The sequence below is a fragment of the Amphibalanus amphitrite genome, unplaced genomic scaffold (assembly GCF_019059575.1).
Source record: "Amphibalanus amphitrite isolate SeventyFive unplaced genomic scaffold, NRLGWU_Aamphi_draft 001705F_arrow, whole genome shotgun sequence".
In the NCBI taxonomy this organism is placed as follows: Eukaryota; Metazoa; Arthropoda; class Thecostraca; order Balanomorpha; family Balanidae; genus Amphibalanus; species Amphibalanus amphitrite.
Window position 1 is genome coordinate 17,392 of NW_024883198.1, and position 19,634 is coordinate 37,025.

At 44.7% G+C, this 19,634-nt stretch overlaps 1 long non-coding RNA gene across 1 annotated transcript; it reads left to right on the forward strand.

Annotated features, from left to right (window-relative positions):
* Positions 1-2,654: 2,654 nt before the first annotated feature.
* LOC122374744 lies at positions 2,655-9,821 on the forward strand. The gene is made up of 3 exons (XR_006255273.1): positions 2,655-2,725; positions 5,807-5,945; positions 9,575-9,821. It is a non-coding gene; the product is annotated as an uncharacterized LOC122374744 (long non-coding RNA).
* Positions 9,822-19,634: the final 9,813 nt, after the last annotated feature.

A 19,634-nucleotide genomic window follows, 5' to 3' on the forward strand; every position in this document is an offset into this window, starting at 1 on the left:
ATATGGGGCCCAGCCGGGGCACATATGGGTCCCACATGGGCTTTCCCAGCCGGGACCCACATGGGTATAAGCGAAAAATCCCACATGGGACCCATATGGGGCCCAGCCGGGGCACATATGGGTCCTACATGGGCTTTCCCAGCCGGGACCCACATGGATATAAGCGAAAAATCCCACATGGGGCCCATGTGGGTTCGAAATGGGACCCAAATGGGGCCCAGCCGGGGCACATATGGGTCCCACATGGGCTTTCCCAGCCGGGACCCACATGGGTATAAGCGAAAAATCCCACATGGGGCCCATGTGGGTTCGACATGGGACCCATATGGGGCCCAGCCGGGTCCCATATGGGCTTTCCCAGCCGGGACCCAAATGGGTATAAGCGAAAAATCCCACCTGGAGCCCATGTGGGTTCGAAATGGGACCCAGCTGGGACCCATACCCAGCCAACATTATTACCGTGGCCCCACATGGGGCCCAGGTGGGCCACTTGGTGGGACCCATGTGGGCAGCCCATGTGGGGCCCACATAAATTTGTCCCTGGGTAAATGGTGGGGCCCACCTGGGCTGGCCCACGTGGGCTCAAGGTGGGTACCATATGGGGCCCACCTGGGCTGGCCCACATGGGCTCAAGATGGGTACCATATGTGGCCCACCTGGGCTGGCCCACATGGGCTCAAGGTGGGTACCATATGGGGTCCACGTGGGCCAGCAGATGTGGGCCCTAGGTGGGCCCCATGCTGGCTCACACCTCCCTAGCATCGTTTGTATTAATCAATAAATATTCACCAAAGCCCATCTTAGTTCCCACCAGAACCTACAATTAATTTCAATATGATTATAATATAATCGATGTCTGCTATTTCAATCACTCCCCCCTGATCATTGCTGAACGTTCGCCATCGCAACAAAACAAACTGTCAGTGATCAATATTTATATTATCGATAAACACAAAAATGCTGTTTAAACTCTCTCCTGTCTTCTGTTCATCTCTAGACTTCTCTCATCTGCTCTTCCGCTTAAACTCCAGCTGGTCTCCTCTCCTGGCGGCCTCCGTCGCGGTTCCTGGCACCCGTAAACCACTTTCGTGGCGCCACCTCCAGCTGGCCGTTGTTGGTGTCCTGGGTAAGCCCGTTCCGCCGCACGGCTCCTGTAAAATAGGCACCAGCAATGTAAAAGGTGCAGTCACATAAGCGAATTGTGTATTGCCCGTGCTGTGTTCTACCATGATTCTGTATTACCTGCATTAAAAGTAACATCTGATTTGACTTGAATAATTGAGAAATGAACTTTAGATATTATTTTTTTTTTTGCAGGAAATAATCTGATGCAGAATAAACATACAAGGTCCGATTTTGATGGACACAAAGGACATTAGTGCTTTATAAGTCGGCTGCTTGGAATTCGCTAATCGGACAGTAATTGACGACACCTGAAATAACATATGAATGGGAGTGCTGCTGTTATTCTGACATCCGCTATCAGGTGTCCAAGTGAGTTGGGCAATTAAATAAAGAGATAAAACCATTACTTACTGAACACGACATCAAAAAGCCGGGTACCGCCGAAAGCCCTTTTCCCGTGCCGTCCATTTACGCTTAGTCGCGTAGCGAGTGCGCTCGTCATGACGCCTGCTATCGTCCTTCGGACCGGTGTAAGCGGGGGCGCTTACACCGAGGTCGGCGACAAACAGCCACCCGGAGTATCTGTCCACTGCCACGAGGTACTTCCTGCCGGCGTGATCGGCAAAGTCGATGTGTAGTTCGAACGGCCTTTCCGCTGGCGGTCTCCTCATCATGGTCTCTTGCTGCTGAGCGGGTAGATCTCTCTGGCAGCTGGTACAGCAGCGGGTGACATTTTCCACATCCCGGTAGATCCCGGGCCAGCAGACGATCTGTCTTGCGCGGGCCTTCGTCTTCTCCTTCCCCAGGTGGCTGGCGTGGAGGGCTTCTAGAACAGACCTTCGTAATCGCTGTGGTATGACGAGCCTGCAGCCGATTCGGCCTGACCGACTGGACATCTCCACCGACCGCAGTGACGCCTTCTACCTCTGGAAGGAGAGATGGGACGACTACGTCCTGATGTCACAGCTGTGACTCGACCAACTACACTGAAAAAAGTACACCTGGGTTACATTTTTACCACCCGTCATGCAAGATATTTTTATCCGGTTTACACCAGTTTTAGGAGTACTTATACTCTTTTCCTGAAAAAGTGAGTGCAAAATTACACCTGGGTGCATTACTACTCCATTATATGGAATACAGAGGAAAGAGAAGTGTACTTTCACTCTTTCATACATTGTACGCTCTGTTTCACAGGGTGCATAAATACTCCACTTAGAGTTATTTTCAACGAAGCGTAATTTGACACCAATTGTCTAGTGTAATTCTACTCCATGATTGGTAAGCAGAGTATTTTTAGAACATATTCAGATTAAAATTTCTATCTGAGACATAAAAATATACCGGGCGTCAGGAACGTCTGAAATAAAGCGTAAAAGCAAACCAGCATGGCGATGGGGTGGTGTGAAATTACTCTTTGAAAGTTGATTTTGCACCTATATTTGTAAAGTTGCACTATTAGGTAGCACGCATGCGCGCTGCACGGTTTCCGGTTGCCGCCATTTTCTGGTGTTTCAGTTTGCGGTTGACAAGGCGGTTGGTTCTCACTGCGCAGTGTAAAACGGTGATTTTGCGAAGGGCAACAAGTCGAACTGCGAAGGTAAGTCAATGTGTGGATATTGAGATTAACCCGCGCCCCACTGGGGTCTGCGTATAACACGCCCTACTGGGGGGGGGGGGGCTATTCATAGCCCCCCCTCCTAACTCCGAAACTACTGGGCCGATCGTCAAAATTCAAACGGCGTCTGATAGCCCCGGAAAAACTGTCGAGCGAAACCTAATTTCATTGACCTCGAGGTCACCGATGACGTCACAGGTCAGGTCAAAGTAAAAATCATTAGCATTTTGGCTTGATCACGTTTTGGGCTCTGGCCGCCGTCTTACAAGTCAGATCAGGCTCATTTTTGGATCACACACTCGGGAACAGATGCTCTAGCTACCCTGAGGGTACCAATCTTCTACTTTGATTTTCAGGTCAAGGTCAGGTCATCACAGGTCACGAAAATATTATATCATGCGTCGGTCACGTGACACATGTTTTATGGTCCATTTAGGTCAGAGATTTCGAATTTGATGTCGTCTGTGTCATCTGAGGTCATTTTGAGTCGAATTTAGCTTATGTTAGGTCACTTTCAGGTCAAAAAAGGTCAAATTTTGAAGTTAAAATTTTTCAACAAAAAAGGTGTCTATTGGATGCAGTTTGAGCTCAGGAACACGATGGTGCTATTTATATTGGCGTACGATGTCAAATACGTGCTGAAAAATTGATTTGAAAAATTAATAATTGTGAATTTTTTGCAATAATGCGTAAAACTTGGCCATTTTTGAAGATATTTAGCTAAAACTTGCTAGAGTCAGTCATATTAACCCGCGCCCCACTGGGGGGGGCTATTTATAGCCCCCCCTCCCGTTTTTCTGCAATAACTTCCAAACCGCTTGACGTATCGACGCCAAACTTGCAGTACCTTCGGCTGCATCAATTTGACACCTTGTGTCAAAATTTGAACTTCGTAGCTACCATAGGTCGGCCGGAAATGACGTCAGAGTGACGTCATGTTCGTCCGATTTCGACGCAAAACATTGAACCACGGCAATCGCTCCCAAGAGCTCAGTTTTTAAGCTAGATCCAATTTCTTTGCATGAAAGGACTCAGGATTGACCGCGCTATCAAACTGCTATCTCGGATTTTCAAAATTTTGAAAATTTCGAAAATTTTATATAATAATATTCAAAATTTATATTTTTATATTTCTTTCAAAAAGTTTTTGACTTTTCGAAAAAACCGGAATATATGTGACAGAACGCATGATTATGACTAACTCTAGCAAGTTTTAGCTAAATATCTTAAAAAATGGCCAAGTTATACGCATTATTGCAAAAAATTCACAATTATTAATTTTTCAAATCACTTTTTCAGTACGTATTTGACATCGTACACCAATATAAATGGCACCATCGTGTTCCTGAGCTCAAACTGCATCCAATAGACACCTTTTTTTGTTGAAAAATATTAACTTCAAAATTTGACCTTTTTTGACCTGAAAGTGACCTGACCTAAGCTAAATTTGACTCAAAATGACCTCGAATGACACAGACGACATCAAATTCGAAATCTATGGCCTAAATGGACCATAAAACATGTGTCACGTGACCGACGCATGATATAATATTTTCGTGACCTGTGATGACCTGACCCTGACCTGAAAATCAAAGTACAAGTTTGGTACCCTCAAGGTATTTAGAGCATCTGTTCACGAGTGTGGAAACCAAAAATGAGTCTGATCTGACTTGTAAGACGGCGGCCAGAGCCCAAAATGTGAACAAGCCAAAGTGCTAATAATTTTTAATTTGACCTGACCTGTGACGTCATCGGTGACCTCGAGGTCAATGAAATTAGGTTTCGCTCGACAGTTTTTCCGGGGCTATCAGACGCCGTTTGAATTTTGACGATCGGCCCAGTAGTTTCGGAGTTAGGAGGGGGGGCTATGAATAGCCCCCCCCCCAGTAGGGCGTGTTATACACAGACCCCAGTGGGGCGCGGGTTAATGCGTTCTATCACATATATTCCGGTTTTTTCGAAAAGTCAAAAACTTTTTGAAAAAAAAATGTAAAAATATAAATTTTGGAGATTATTATATTAAATTTTCGAATTTTTCAAAATTTCGAAAATCCGAGATAGCAGTTTGATAGCGCAGTCAATTCTGAGTCCTCTCATGCAAAGAAATTGGATCTAGCATAAAAACTGAGCTCTTGGGAGCGATTGCCGTGGTTCAATGTTTTGCGTCGAAATCGGCCGAACATGACGTCATTCTGACGTCATTTCCGGCCGACCTATTGTAGGTACGAAGTTCAAATTTTGACACAAGGTGTCAAATTGATGCAGCCTAAGGTACTGAAAGTTTGGCGTCGATAGGTCAAGCGGTTCCGAAGTTATTGCAGAAAAACGGGAGGGGGGGCTATAAATAGCCCCCCCCCCCCAGTGGGGCGCGGGTTAAGATGTGGTGTTAATTCAAATTAGTGTATTGCTATTTAGGGGAAATGATCCAGGAACGCAGCTAAGTGAGGTGTTCAATCAGGGCTTTGGCTTCTATTTTTAGGTTTGCAGGCTTCAGCTTCTGTTCAAAATTGTCATCTGTGACATCACAAATCAGTCTTTCCCTATGTACCAGGCCACATTTCTGTCTAGTACCTAAATTGATTTTTTAATCTATCACAATAATGCTTAAACCACGTTTTAGGCATTTTTCAACGAACAAGTCCATCTAAATGGGACAAAATTAATATAACTTTTCATGCATTTTTATTTTCGAAACCGGTTCGCAAGACATGTCGAATGTGTTGTGCGGTCAATCTAACTTTTACAGTTTTCGAGTTACGGTTGCATTTATCCGGTAATGTCCGAAATAGTCAATTTTTGCCTGGGATTTCCTGGTAAGCGAAAAATGGTCGAGGCAACTTCATGAGTTGTGTTTATATATCACCGAGAGTATGGTTGTTCTGTATTAGCATGTCTTCTTTTACTTTTTGGCCTTCAAGCGTGGTATTCTCAATATCACAGTGCGATTTTCTTATCGTTGTATGTGTTTTTAAAGCCAAACCAAACGAGTTATGAATGTACGGGCTGCAGGCAGGATCGTAGTTAGCAGGTGCCAAGTCCAACCTCCTGTTCCCCTCTTTTCAGCTATGGGAGGAACTGGCCCGGATAAGGGGCGTCGAAGAAGACGAGGCGCTGAAGAAGGAGGTAACTGAAGAGACGCGTCGGCTCTGCCAGGAGTTTGCCAGTCGACTGCTTCTAGGTCTTGATTCCAGACCGAACAGTGGTAAGTGTATAATCATTCCGTTATAGGAGCATTCCAGGACAGATCACCAAGGCATGTACAGTCTGTCTTAAAAGTACCGCGCAAAGTGACGTTGGATCCATCATGCCTGACCGAGGAAGGGCCTACTGCATTTGAGTCACCGAAGCAATTCACATCCTCGTCCATTCTCTAGGTCAATTGGTTCGGTGACTTTCAAATTATAGCAGGCCGTACCTCAGTCAGGCTTGATGGATCCACCGTCACTTTGCGCGGTACTTTAAAGACAGACTGTACAGTCTGTCTTAAAAGTACCGCGCAAAGTAACGGTGGATCCATCAAGCCTGACCGAGGAAGGGCCTGCTAAATTTGAATCACCGAAGCAATTGACATTCTCGACCACTCCCCAGGTCAATTGGTTCGGTGACTTTCAAATTATAGCAGGCTCTTCTTCGGTCAGGCTTGATGGATCCACCGTCACTTTGCGCGGTACTTTTAAGACAGACTGTACATTAGGGTGGGGCGAAAAACACTTTTTGGAAAGTGCTAAGTACATCTAGTGAAAAACTTGGGCCATAGTTTCAAATGAACACATGCAAAATCTTAGCCGATCGGTCAAGCATAGACATGAGCGTATTTGCGATGGATGAAGATCTGCAAACGCTTTCAGGCGTTGCAGTCTCTAATGCTAAGGAACCGTTGCGATTGGTGTGTAACACCGGAATAAAAGCGATTCGCGAGAAAAGACGAGATCAGTGGACTAATGATGGCGTATTTCATCAATACTGAATCCCACGGGCCGACCCAGGGTTTATCATCAATATGGATCCGGATCCTGGATCTACCGGATCCCTGGATACAGGATCCGGATGTCTACATATATCCTTATATTATGTTTTCAAAGTCAATGAATAGGCTAATTGTTCATCTGTGTATGCCGAATCCTGGATCCAGTGGATGCCGAAACCTGGATTCAGTGGATCCCAGGATCCAGAATCCAGGTAGCTACATTCGTTCATTTGCTGTGTCATCAGTGATAATGCAGATAGAAATTTGCCTGCAAGTACGAATTCTCGCAGAACAGGTTGGCCAAACGTTTGCCCTCGATACTGAGAGCAGCTTCATTCGCCAATATCAGCGGATCCTCCAGCCTCTCGAATTGGGCGGGGATTTGCTGTCAGCTGCTGGTTGTCCTCATGCCGCTTTGCGCCGATATGACCAACAGCGCGGTGATGCCTTTCGGCTTCCGGTAGCACAAACGACACGGTTCAGCTGTTCAGCTGCCTTCGATACACCGGCTTGAAATACGTTTTCAGTCTGAGGCTGACTGGATTCCGCTTGTGTCTAGTCCTTGAACAGGTTGTTTTCTTCGTGCCACTTCAACACTACCGTCAGGGTGAGCCCTGAGCCGTGATGTAGCTGGACACAATTGTAGTCATCAGAACTGACTGTAGCTTCAGCGGCTCGATTCTCTCCGTTTCTCTTCATTATGAGCCATTCAGATGGTCCATGTCAGATAATATGTGGACGGCACCGGCTTTAGCATACTTTACCTTCTCCCTTGAGACTTGAATGGAGTAGACCGTGCAAGGCGCTAGGCGAAGTCGGTTCTGTCGCCGCGTGAGCCTCGGGATGCGAGTGCAGACTTTCGTACTGATGATGATTATCGGCAAGCCCGTGTCCACTGCATCAAGCATCACAGATAATTCATCGGCGTTCGCTGTCACGGTGACCTACGAGGCACCGTCAGATGCGCCGCGTTAACCACCTGTCAGTCATCTGTGTCCCCGTCCCGTGAGTGATGCTGCTCCATTGCCCCAGCTTCACTGGCATCTACTAAAGGAAATGACGTTTCACGTAATTGTAGTTATTAATCGTACTTCAGAATTGAAGTACAAGCAGTCCATGGTTCGCAGTCTTTGATTATTCAATCATACAGTAATCTCATGGTGGCTGTCGAGACCCCAGGACAGTCAGCCGAGTTCGCATCTGAGACGAGACGGTGCTCTCAGTAGACGCCAATGAACTGGAGGAACATCAGACCCGGCACGGGGACACTAGGCAGGTGACACGGTGCAGATAACGTTGGCCTTGAGAGTCATCGTGACACCGTGACGAACGCCGATGACGTCTCTGTTATGCTTGAAGCAGTGGACACGGGCTTGCCGATAAGCATCATCAGTATGAAAGTCTGCACTCGCATCCCGAGGCTCACGCGGCGACAGAACCGGCTACGACTAAAGTCTTGCACGGTCCATTCCATTCGAGTATCAAGGGAGAAGGTGTGCTAAAGCCGGTGCCGTCCACATATTATCTGACATGGATCATCAATGGCTCATAATGAAGAGAGACAAAGAGAATCGAGCCGCTGAAGCTACAGTCAGTTCTGATGACTACAACAAGTGTCCAGCTACATCACGGCTCAGGGCTCACCCTGACGGTAGTGTTGAAGCGGCACGAAGAAAACAACCTGTTCAAGGACTAGACACAAGCGGAATCCAGTCAGCCTCAGACTGAAAACGTACCTATTTCAAGCCGGTGTATCGAAGGCAGCTGAACAGCTGAACCGTGTCGTTTGTGTTACCGGAAGCCGAAAGGCATCACCGCGCTGTTGGTCATATCGGCGCAAAGCGGCATGAGGACAACCAGCAGCTGACAGCAAATCCCCGCCCAATTCGAGAGGCTGGAGGATCCGCTGATATTGGCGAATGAAGCTGCTCTCAGTATCGTGGGCAAACGTTTGGCCAACCTGTTCTGCGAGAATTCGTACTTGTAGGCAAATTTCTATCTGCATTATCACTGATGACACAGCAAATGAACGAATGTAGCTGCCTGGATTCTGGATCCTGGGATCCACTGGATCCAGGTTTCGGCATCCACTGGATCCAGGATTCGGCATCCATGGATGAACAATTAGCCTATGCATTGGCCATTGACTTTGAAAACATAATATAAGGATGTATGTAGACACCCGGATCCTGTATCCAGGGATTCGTTAGATCCAGGTTCCGGATCCATGTTGATGATAAAGGGACCCTGGGTCGGCCCGTGGGATTCAGTATTGATGAAATACGCCATCATTAGTCCACTGATCTCGTCTTTTCTCGCGAATCGCTTTTATTCCGGTGTTACACACCAATCGCAACGGCTCCTTAGCATAAGAGACTGCAACGCCTGAAAGCGTTTGCAGACCTTCATTCATCGCAAATGCGCTCATGTCTAGGCTTGACCGATAGGCTTAAGATTTTGCATGTGTTCATTTGAAACTATGGCCCAAGTTGTTCACTAGTTATACCTTGCACTTTCCAAAAAAAAGTGTTTTTCGCCCCACGCTAATGTACATACACCATGACCCCTTCGAATTCGCTCAAATTTTGCACCTATGATGCCCTATATAAAACAAAAATTTTGACGCGGCTTTTAGCGCTCAGTCGAAAATGGAAAATGCCGATCGCTAAACGCTCGCGCTTGCGTTAAAGGGATATCTCGGAATAGGTTAACTGTTCCCCGCCAGGTTATCCAGGAAAACGTTTTCAGTTATCCTCTGGATAGAAACTCCTCTTCCATCCTCCATTAAAACTTCTGCACCTTGGTGGATAGCGCAACGTTTAAAGTAGCATTGGAATCATCTATATTTCTTTCGCTTTTCACAGACAAAGAACTCATGTCGTTCCTCGCCCACGGCTGCGGCACCACGGTGGGGGAGCTGGCGGACCCCCGGAATGCGGTGAGATGCATTGAGGGTTCAGGATTGGAGGTTCAGGGAGCGGAACTCCCGCTTGATCAGGAGGCACCGCTGGCAGCTGTGGCCGCAGCAGCTGCGGCTCATGCGGTCTTCTACTGCCCATTCAGAGGGCCTTCCAAAACCCTGATGGAGGTCATCTATTATAGGGCGGTGAAAGGCAGGATTCCGTTCAGCAAGGCCGCGAAGAAAGTGCTCGGTGTGGAAGTGTAGGAGTACAGTGTAGGAACGGTGTAGGAGTAGGTTCGGGGGATGTAGAGTTTAAAGGTACATTCCCGAAAAAACAACATCCCAGGTGCTGGAACTCACCTTCCGTATTTAAACGCTCCATCGTTTACCAAACAACTCTCGATCGCGGAATGTGAGCCCATCACCTCGATCACGGAATGTTAGCTCCATCACCTGGAATATATTTTTTTTTCTTCTGGGAATATATTTTCAAATAAAGTGGTGAACGCGAGTGTGCGAAACAAACACGCCAGTGTAATCGAGCTCGCGACCTCCCTGCCGTGATGATCACTGGAACTGTTCGCGGGTAGCCATAGATAGCCAGGGCCATACAAAAGTGGCCACAGCCAGGATACTTATACGTGTATTGTGTTACGTGTATGTACCGTCAACCAGGGTAACTTTGAACGCCTTTTCAGCGGTGGCGCATTGCGGCCGGTCGAGACGAGATTTTATCTCCCAGTTGAGCAGCTCCTCTCAACATGAGAGGCAAAATTCTGTCTCTGCCGGCCGCCAGGTGCCGCCACTGGAATGGCGTTCAGTCACCTAGGCGTTCAAAGTGACCCCGGTTTACGGTACCTATTTTATTTTTATACGACTTCAGAGTCATCTTGTTTTTACTCAAGTAGGTTAAATATCAGAATAATATTTATCGGAGTAACTTGAGTGATAGGTACATATATATTCAAAAAAATATATGCAAATATTTCGACACATTTTGCGGTAGTCCTTTTCAATGCAAATGGCACACAGTGCTAGTTTGTTAGGTACAACAAAAATCATCATTTTCCATGCGATCGATAGAGCCGGATCCTTCACTACGATTATTAACCCGCGCCCCACTGGGGGGGGGGGGGCTATTTATAGCCCCCCCTCCCGTTTTTCGGCAATAACTTCCAAACCGCTTGACGTATCGACGCCAAACTTTCAGTACCTTAGGCTGCATCAATTTGACACCTTGTGTCAAAATTTGAACTTCGTAGCTACCATAGGTCAGCCGAAAATGACGTCAGAGTGACGTCATGTTCGGCCGATTTCGACGCAAAACATTGAACCACGGCAATCGCTCCCAAGGGCTCAGTTTTTAAGCTAGATCCAATTTCTTTGCATGGGAGGACTCAGAATAGACTGGGCTATCAAACTGCTATCTCGGATTTTCAAAATTTTGAAAATTTCGAAAATTTTGTAAAATAAAATTCAAAATTTACATTTTTACATTTTTTCCAAAAAGTTTTTGACTTTTCGAAAAAACCGGAATATATGTGATAGAACGCATTATTATGACTAACTCTAGCAAGTTTTAGCTAAATATCTTCAAAAATGGCCAAGTTATACGCATTATTGCAAAAAATTCACAATTATTAATTTTTCAAATCAATTTTTCAGTACGTATTTGACATCGTACACCAATATAAATGGCACCATCGTGTTCCTGAGCTCAAACTGCATCCAATAGACACCTTTTTTGCTGAAAAATTATAACTTCAAAATTTGACCTTTTTTGACCTGAAAGTGACCTGACCTAAGCTAAATTCGACTCAAAATGACCTCGAATGACACAAACGACATCAAATTCGAAATCTCTGACCTAAACGGACCATATACCATGTGTCACGTGACCGACGCATGATATAATATTTTCGTGACCTGTGATGACCTGACCTTGACCTGAAAATCAAAGTACAAGTTTGGTACCCTCAGGGTAACAAGAGCATCTGTTCCCGAGTGTGTGATCCAAAAATGAGCCTGATCTGACTTGTAAGACAGCGGCCAGAGCCCAAAACGTGAACAAGCCAAAATGCTAATAATTTTTACTTTGACCTGACCTGTGACGTCATCGGTGACCTCGAGGTCAATGAAATTAGGTTTCGCTCGACAGTTTTTCCGGGGCTATCAGACGCCGTTTGAAATTTGACGATCGGCCCAGTAGTTTCGGAGTTAGGAGGGGGGGCTATGAATAGCCCCCCCCCCCCAGTAGGGCGTGTTATACACAGACCCCAGTGGGGCGCGGGTTAAACTAATTTATCACATCAGCGAAAACACTATACACTATTTACTACCATATCTAAGTTCAAGTACCTGGACATGGACCTGGACAAGTACCTGTGACTGGAGTCACAGGTATTGAAATTTAGATATGGTAGTAAATAGTGTAGTTTTCGCTGATGTGATAAATTAGTTTAATAATCGTAGTGAAGGATCCGGCTCTATCGATCGCATGGGAAAATGATGATTTTTGTTGTGCCTAACAAACTAGCACTGTGTGCCATTTGCATTGAAAAAGACTACCGCAAAGTGTGTCGAAATATTTGCATTTTTTTTTTTTGAATATATATGTACTTATCACTCAAGTTACTCCGATAAATATTATTCTGATATTTTATTTTTGTTGAATATGCTATCGCAGCATCATATCGCAGCATATCATAGAAACACAGACGGCATATGAGTCCGTTTCAGTCCGTTGCAATGCACTGAAAAAAACTTACTCCCCATTTTCTAATTTTAGGATGCCAAAAAGCACTCCTGCAATCGAATAATTTTATGACCTGGCATAAGCGCCTAAAATGGGGAGTTTTGGGGAATAAAACTAGCATATAGAATATATTTAGTATCCGAACGCTTATATTATTCGCGCTAGGGAGTAATTTTATGACGGAGGATAAAAGTATGCTATCTTTGGATAAAATTACACCAGATGATAATTTTATTAACTTAATACTTAAATTACTCCCATTCGGGGAATAATATTGCCATGCCAAAAAGCACTCCTTTTTTCGATAATTTTACCCCGGAGTAACTCCCCGGTAAAATCAAACCCCGGTGTAAAAGTACCACCCCTGATAATGCGGGGTGATGTGATAATTTTATGACCAAGTGTAAAATAAGGAATGCATTTAAACAATGTATTGAAACACCAACAATTGATTAACGAATGGTACCTGAGCATCAGCAGGTACATCTTAATTTGGACGCACTTCCAGTGATGGTGCATTGCGGCCGACAGGGACGTAATTTTGCTTCCTAGTTGAGAAGCGGCGTCTCAACTGGGAGGCAAAACTTCGTCTCTGCCGGCCGCAATGCGAAATCACTGGAAGGACGTTCAAGGTCACAACTCACAAGGGCGTTATGGTTAACACTGAGGCTAACGAATAACATCTGCGCACAGAACCACCGCCACGGATGGCAGATAAAACGAGCGTGTATGGTTAACACTGAGGCTAACGAATAACATCTGCGCACAGAACCACCGCCACGGATGACATATAAAACGAGCGTGATCTGGGCTATGAAAGACGTACTGAGACTCATTGGCGTACTGAGACCGCCGCAGCTGAATTAGTCATAATACAGAGGCTCCAGTAGTGTGAGCCACACGTTGCGAGTCACTTGAGCCACAGGTGAGCCACAAGTCACGAGTCACTTGAACCACAGGTGAGCCACAGGTCGCCAGTCATTCAAAGTGGGCATCTCCGATGCTGGTTCTACACTACCTGGGTAACCTCCCACACCTTCTGTGATAAGCCAGATAGGTTTACATCGAATCCCACACTCTGGTGAAGAATCTCGAACAGGGCCCTGCACTCTGCAGAGCCCCGTGAACTTTGTGTAGAAGACAGCGTGGGCGGCCGTCATTAGGGCCACGGTCTCCAACCTGGTGGCCGGCAGTTGGCAGACCACCACACCGTCCACCGATAGTTCCTCACCTGCCTGACGAACCCCGTTTCTCGGATCCGCCAAGGTGCCAATTAATGGTTGTTCCACAACCATAGGCAAATAGAGCTAGCAGCTCGTCGTCTGCCGTGGAAAAGAATATTGCAGTCAGTTGGCATCAATGCATATCGTACAAATAAACGTAAAGGAAACCTAGGAGAGAAACAAGGAACCGTGTTCGTACAGTAGCTGGCTATGCCATCAGTATCTGGAGACGATTCTTCGCTTCTTCCTGATTTCTTTTCAATCTCAAAATCGTAGTACGATGCGTAGTACGTTTGCGTAGTACGATACACTCTTGCAACTAAACGTGGTGCATAATTACAAAATAATTATACGTCGTTAAAATATTTCAGTGAAATAAGAAATTAGTACCCGATGTTCCGCTGTCATGCTTAAGTATGGAGTGCAAGTAGGTATCAAACTGCATGTAACTGTGGTATATTTGGAGACAATGAAGACAACCATGAATGGAGACAACCTGAATGGAGACAACCATGACTTTTCAATATCACTAGAGTTAAACAACACTTTTTGACTAATAGCAAAACCAACGACGTTTGGCTGTCCAAAGGTGAGGTACAACATGTTGTCTCGCCCGTCGTTAAAGTGCCACCTTTTTACGGTTTTCGGTTTAAAACGGTTTTCAGTAGACCTGACCCACCTATGACCTACCCTGAAGTCCGTTTCCCGAAATTCGTCCTAGTTTTCGAGATATCCGCATTCGAACTTCACATTGATGCCATCACAAAAAGTGTGGGAGATGGGATTTTAACCTGGTAATGTTACATTCTCATATTCCACACATTTGTGATGGCTTTAATCTGAAGTCCAATTGCGGATATCTTGAAAACTAGGCCGAATTTCGGGAAACAGACTTCAGGGTAGGTCATAGGTGGGTTAGGTCTAGTGAAAACCGTTTTGTGTAAAAAAAAGGTGGCAGTCTTCCTTTAAGCCAAAAAAAAAACTCATCAAGAAAATAAAAGTTGTCCTGCCCTCTGCTATTAACCCGCGCCCCACTGGGGTCTGTGTATAACACGCCCTACTGGGGGGGGGGGGGGGGCTATTCATAGCCCCCCTCCTAACTCCGAAACTACTGCGCCGATCGTCAAAATTCAAACGGCGTCTGATAGCCCCGGAAAAACTGTCGAACGAAACCTAATTTCATTGACCTTGAGGTCACCGATGACGTCACAGGTCAGGTCAAAGTAAAAATTATTAGCACTTTGGCTTGTTCACCTTTTGGGCTCTGGCCGCCGTCTTACAAGACAGATCAGGCTCATTTTTGGTTTCCACACTCGTGAACAGATGCTCTACATACCTTGAGGGTACCAAACTTGTACTTTGATTTTCAGGTCAGGGTCAGGTCATCACAGGTCACGAAAATATTATATCATGCGTCGGTCACGTGACACATGTTTTATGGTCCATTTAGGCCATAGATTTTGAATTTGATGTCGTCTGTGTTATTCGAGGTCATTTTGAGTCGAATTTAGCTTAGGTCAGGTCACTTTCAGGTCAAAAAAAGTCAAATTTTGAAGTTAAAATTTTTCAACAAAAAAGGTGTCTATTGGATGCAGTTTGAGCTCAGGAACACGATGGTGCCATTTATATTGGTGTACGATGTCAAATACGTACTGAAAAAGTGATTTGAAAAATTAATAATTGTGAATTTTTTGCAATAATGGGTATAACTTGGCCATTTTTGAAGATATTTTGCTAAAACTTGCTAGAGTTAGTTATAATAATGCGTTCTGTCACATATATTCCGGTTTTTTCGAAAAGTCGAAAACTTTTTGAAAAAAATATAAAAATATAAATTTTGAATATTATTATATAAAATTTTCGAAATTTTCAAAATTTTGAAAATCCGAGATAGCAGTTTGATAGCGCGGTCAATTTTGAGTCCTTTCATGAAAAGAAATTGGATCTAGCTTAAAAACTGAGCTCTTGGGAGCGATTGCCGTGGTTCAATGTTTTGCGTCGAAATCGGACGAACATGATGTCACTCTGACGTCATTTCCGGCCGACCTATGGTAGCTACGAAGTTCAAATTTTGACACAAGGTGTCAATTGATGCAGCCGAAGGTACTGAAAGTTTGGCGGCGATACGTCAAGCGGTTTGGAAGTTATTGCAGAAAAACGGGAGGGGGGCTATAAATAGCCCCCCCCCCCCCCCAGTGGGGCGCGGGTTAATGTATTACGCCATTGGGATATGTGAAACGTCATTTCTCCATCGTGTAGGAAGAAGCATGCGTGGGAAATACCTTCCTACACTTGGTATTGGCTAATGTTTTGGCCTGACCTCGTATTAATCGAAAATACCTCGGGCCTAACTTAACATTCGCTAAAAAAAAAATCAGTAAGATCTAAACATTATTCCAGCCCTGGCCAGGAATATATTGTCTACGATGATCGGCTCGAGCCCAGTTATATAGAAGAAGAGTATCCCCCCCCCCCGGCACGATTGTTGCTAGCGGAACACCTCATCCGAAAAGGTGTGCTTGTGCCCGTTCAAAACTCACCGTCTTTGTCGGCCGGCTCCACGTTTATCATCGTCTGGGCATACTTCTTCGCGGTATGTCTGATTTTGTGCAGGACATGCTCCTTCACGTCCTCCTCGAGCCCCATGATCATTCCCAAGTCAGTCCACACCTGGAAACATCGCAAAATCACATTAATGAATGGAATTAACATCAAGCAACATCAAGTGAACATTATATCATTGTGGAAGGTCAGGTTAGGTAAGTTACTCCAGCTCACAAAAAGTTTGAAAGCGCGCCACGTCAAGTGTCAACCTCTGGTGATCTTTTACCTGATAAAAATGACTGGAATGCTTTCGTCATGGTTTGTGACAAGATTACCACATGCCGAGATATCCCTTTAACATTAGCACGTGCATTTGGGAAATGGCTTCGGCCCGCCTCGGCTAATGTTGAAGGTATTTGGGAAACGATTCGGCCCTAGGGCTTTTTGATTTTCCCAGACAAAATTTTACTGAATATTCTGAGCGGAAGAACCAATTTCAAAGAAGATATTTACGGATTGTGTGTTCACTAACAGCAACAGCAAAAGTAAGTGACTGCGTGTTTACATACTTTTGCTGTCAACGTAATTCAACTAAACAAGGTTATCGTTCCAATGCCAATGTATTTATTGCTGCAGAACATGGTCGGAATAATCATTATTTCTACATAATGCACGCAAAAAACGAACAATTTAAATGCGTGAAGCATCTTAACGTGCCACAATGAAACACTTGATATTGTTCCAGCTGGGATCCAAGACGCGTTTGATTCAGCGTTTCACCCAATTTTTAGTTTTCCTCACGGTTTTCTCACTCCTGCTGGACTCCATATCTTTATTCTATGTAACTTCGGGCGCTTCACCATCTTCATCCTCAGCTTTTTCAAACCCTAAATAAGGGGGAAGTAGGAATTTCTTCTTTCATACTGAACGCCGCCTGATAATGAAAAACACAAAAAAATAATCACGATGACTATAAATATGAACATAGTATTAATATAATATTAACACAATATTAAGATTAAAGTGTAAAATAACAAATGAATATGATATTAACTGTTGCGCCGGTACGGCATGTGGTAAATCTCTTCCCAACCTTGGGCTGTGAAAATGCAGTTTTATTCGACCCCCACCGGACACGATTTGGTAGCCGAGGTCTGTGACGTCAGCCGGGCGTGAAGTTTTCCCTTCACCATAGGCTTCACACACAAACCGGCCGAAGTTCATGCCAGGATAGCCCGGCTTGAAAGTGCAAAAATGATTAAATTTTGCCCTCAATAGATTCATTGCTTCATTTTATAACTAAAAACGTCCGTTATTAGGACTCAAGGAAGGTAAAAAGTACTCAAAATCGAAGTTTAAGAAAATGCTGTCCGAGCACAATCTGGTAGCATCACGTGACCTCTTTTAAGCAGAATGTATATAATTCAAGGATGTTATTACACGATTGCTGCCTAAAACATCATGAATAATACGCTTGTAACATTTATTGCTTCTGTTTAAGTCATAACATTGCAAAACGCAAAGTTTATCATGGTAGTCACGTGACCAAAGGTATAGCAGGGGTTGGGACAAGCACTCAAAGGATTTCAAGTTTTTTAATTAAATTATATAAGTTTCATGATGAAATTGATAGAATGTATTTTTTCCTAATGAAATACAAATTTTCGTATGTAAAATATTTTCCTTATGGGCGAAATTCTCCATATAAGAAATGTCAGTGACGTCACCAGGGCTTTACTTGGGCTTTACTCAAAACATCGGACCTACCTGTTTCTTATAGGTATCTTGGTTTTATTCACCTCGGTTTTTGGCTACGGACCTCGTGCCTACCGGCACTCGGTCCTCCGCACAAAAACCTCGGTGAATAAAACGCATTTTCCCAGCCCCGGTCGGGAATATATATTCCCAACTCCGCCTTGAGCGTTTCGTTACGGTTACGTTGCTTAGGACCCGCCAAGTTAGATGGGAGGGGGGGAGGGGGTGACTTCCCAGCAAGCGGTAGAAAAACCAGAGGGAGGGGGTTAAAAATTATACAAATTTTCCAGATGTTTTCCTATCCAATGCTGTTCCCCATGATAGCGCGGATATAAAATGGTGCCACGAATTATATAGTTAGTTCAGTTCAACCATCCCCCGTTAACGAGTTTCAAAATTCCTTTACCGTTACATCACGGCAGCGGGGAAAAAGTTCCCACGCATTCATAATACATAGGAAGATGGTGATCATCTGGGTCAACTGGCGAGCTTATAATTGGGAAGTTTATAAAAAAAACACGTTTACATGAATGTTTGAAGCCCCGTTTCTCGATAATCCACCCTTAAAAGGCACAGATGTCAAATGTGACATTTTAACTACACCACGCTTACGCATAGCCACTGTGACGTCACCGTGGCGGTCAAATTTTCCTACTGAACTACCCTGTTAGTAAAGGAATCTCGAGTTCAATCACACATAACATTAGACAAGACGTTTAAATACCGAATAAAGCAACACTTACGGCAGCTTCGCTGTACATATCCGGGAATATCTCCTTGGCATCTCCTCGCCAGTCTTCCGGTTTCGGTCGCTCGTGAGGCATATCCGCCGAACCTCGAAGGAATCTTTGAGAACAGATGTCTTGTGAGTGACATCGGCGTGCTTTAGCTTGGCACTGAACTTGGCGGTTTCGGTGCAGATGTCTAGCTTCGACTTCTTCGTTTTGGGAAACATCCCCGGCATCCCCTCTTCAGCTGCCGCACGCTTTTTCACAACGATGCCCCTGGCTCGTCTTTCCGTGTCGATGACGGCGTTGCTCAATGCTCAGTGGCTTTTGACAGTTCTTGAATCTGTTCCGAAGTTTCTGTCGGAAGCTGTTCTTCCGCAGTATCACCTTTGAGAAAGAAAAGAACCGTTTTTTTTTTTAATTTCATGGACAGCTTTATCAGGCAGTGAACACTGAACAAGATATAAATACGTTCATTAAACGTGTTTTCTTCTATCGTGATATTGGGAGGATAGAAACAACAAAAAGTAGATGTCCGGATATGACCGTTCTAACAATTTGTTTTGTTTGTTTGTAACAACAATTTGTCAATTTGTTTTGACAATTTGTCTTCCAGAATTTCATCATCGCGGAAATCTTCGTCCGCAAATCTACGTCAACGCATTTCTTGGATGGTATGGTCATACTACGGATTACTGTAAAGTCATACTAACAAAACACAAAGTATACAGTAATTTCAGCTTACCTTCGAGGACTGGGACGCTTGCTCGGTTCTCTGACAGAAGGCCTTGGTTCTGACGACTTGAGCACAATGGCGGTCGCGAATGGTCGCGAACTGAAGAGACGTTCCGAAAATATTATTCTTGGAATAATACTGTGCTGGACGAATAGATTAATCACTTTTAGATTAGTTATGTCACAACGGAATAGGATTATCAAGAAAGTGATACAGTATTGCTTGAAATACGCTCCCGAATACTCCCGAAGAATAATGTTAGTAATGCTACCACATAATAT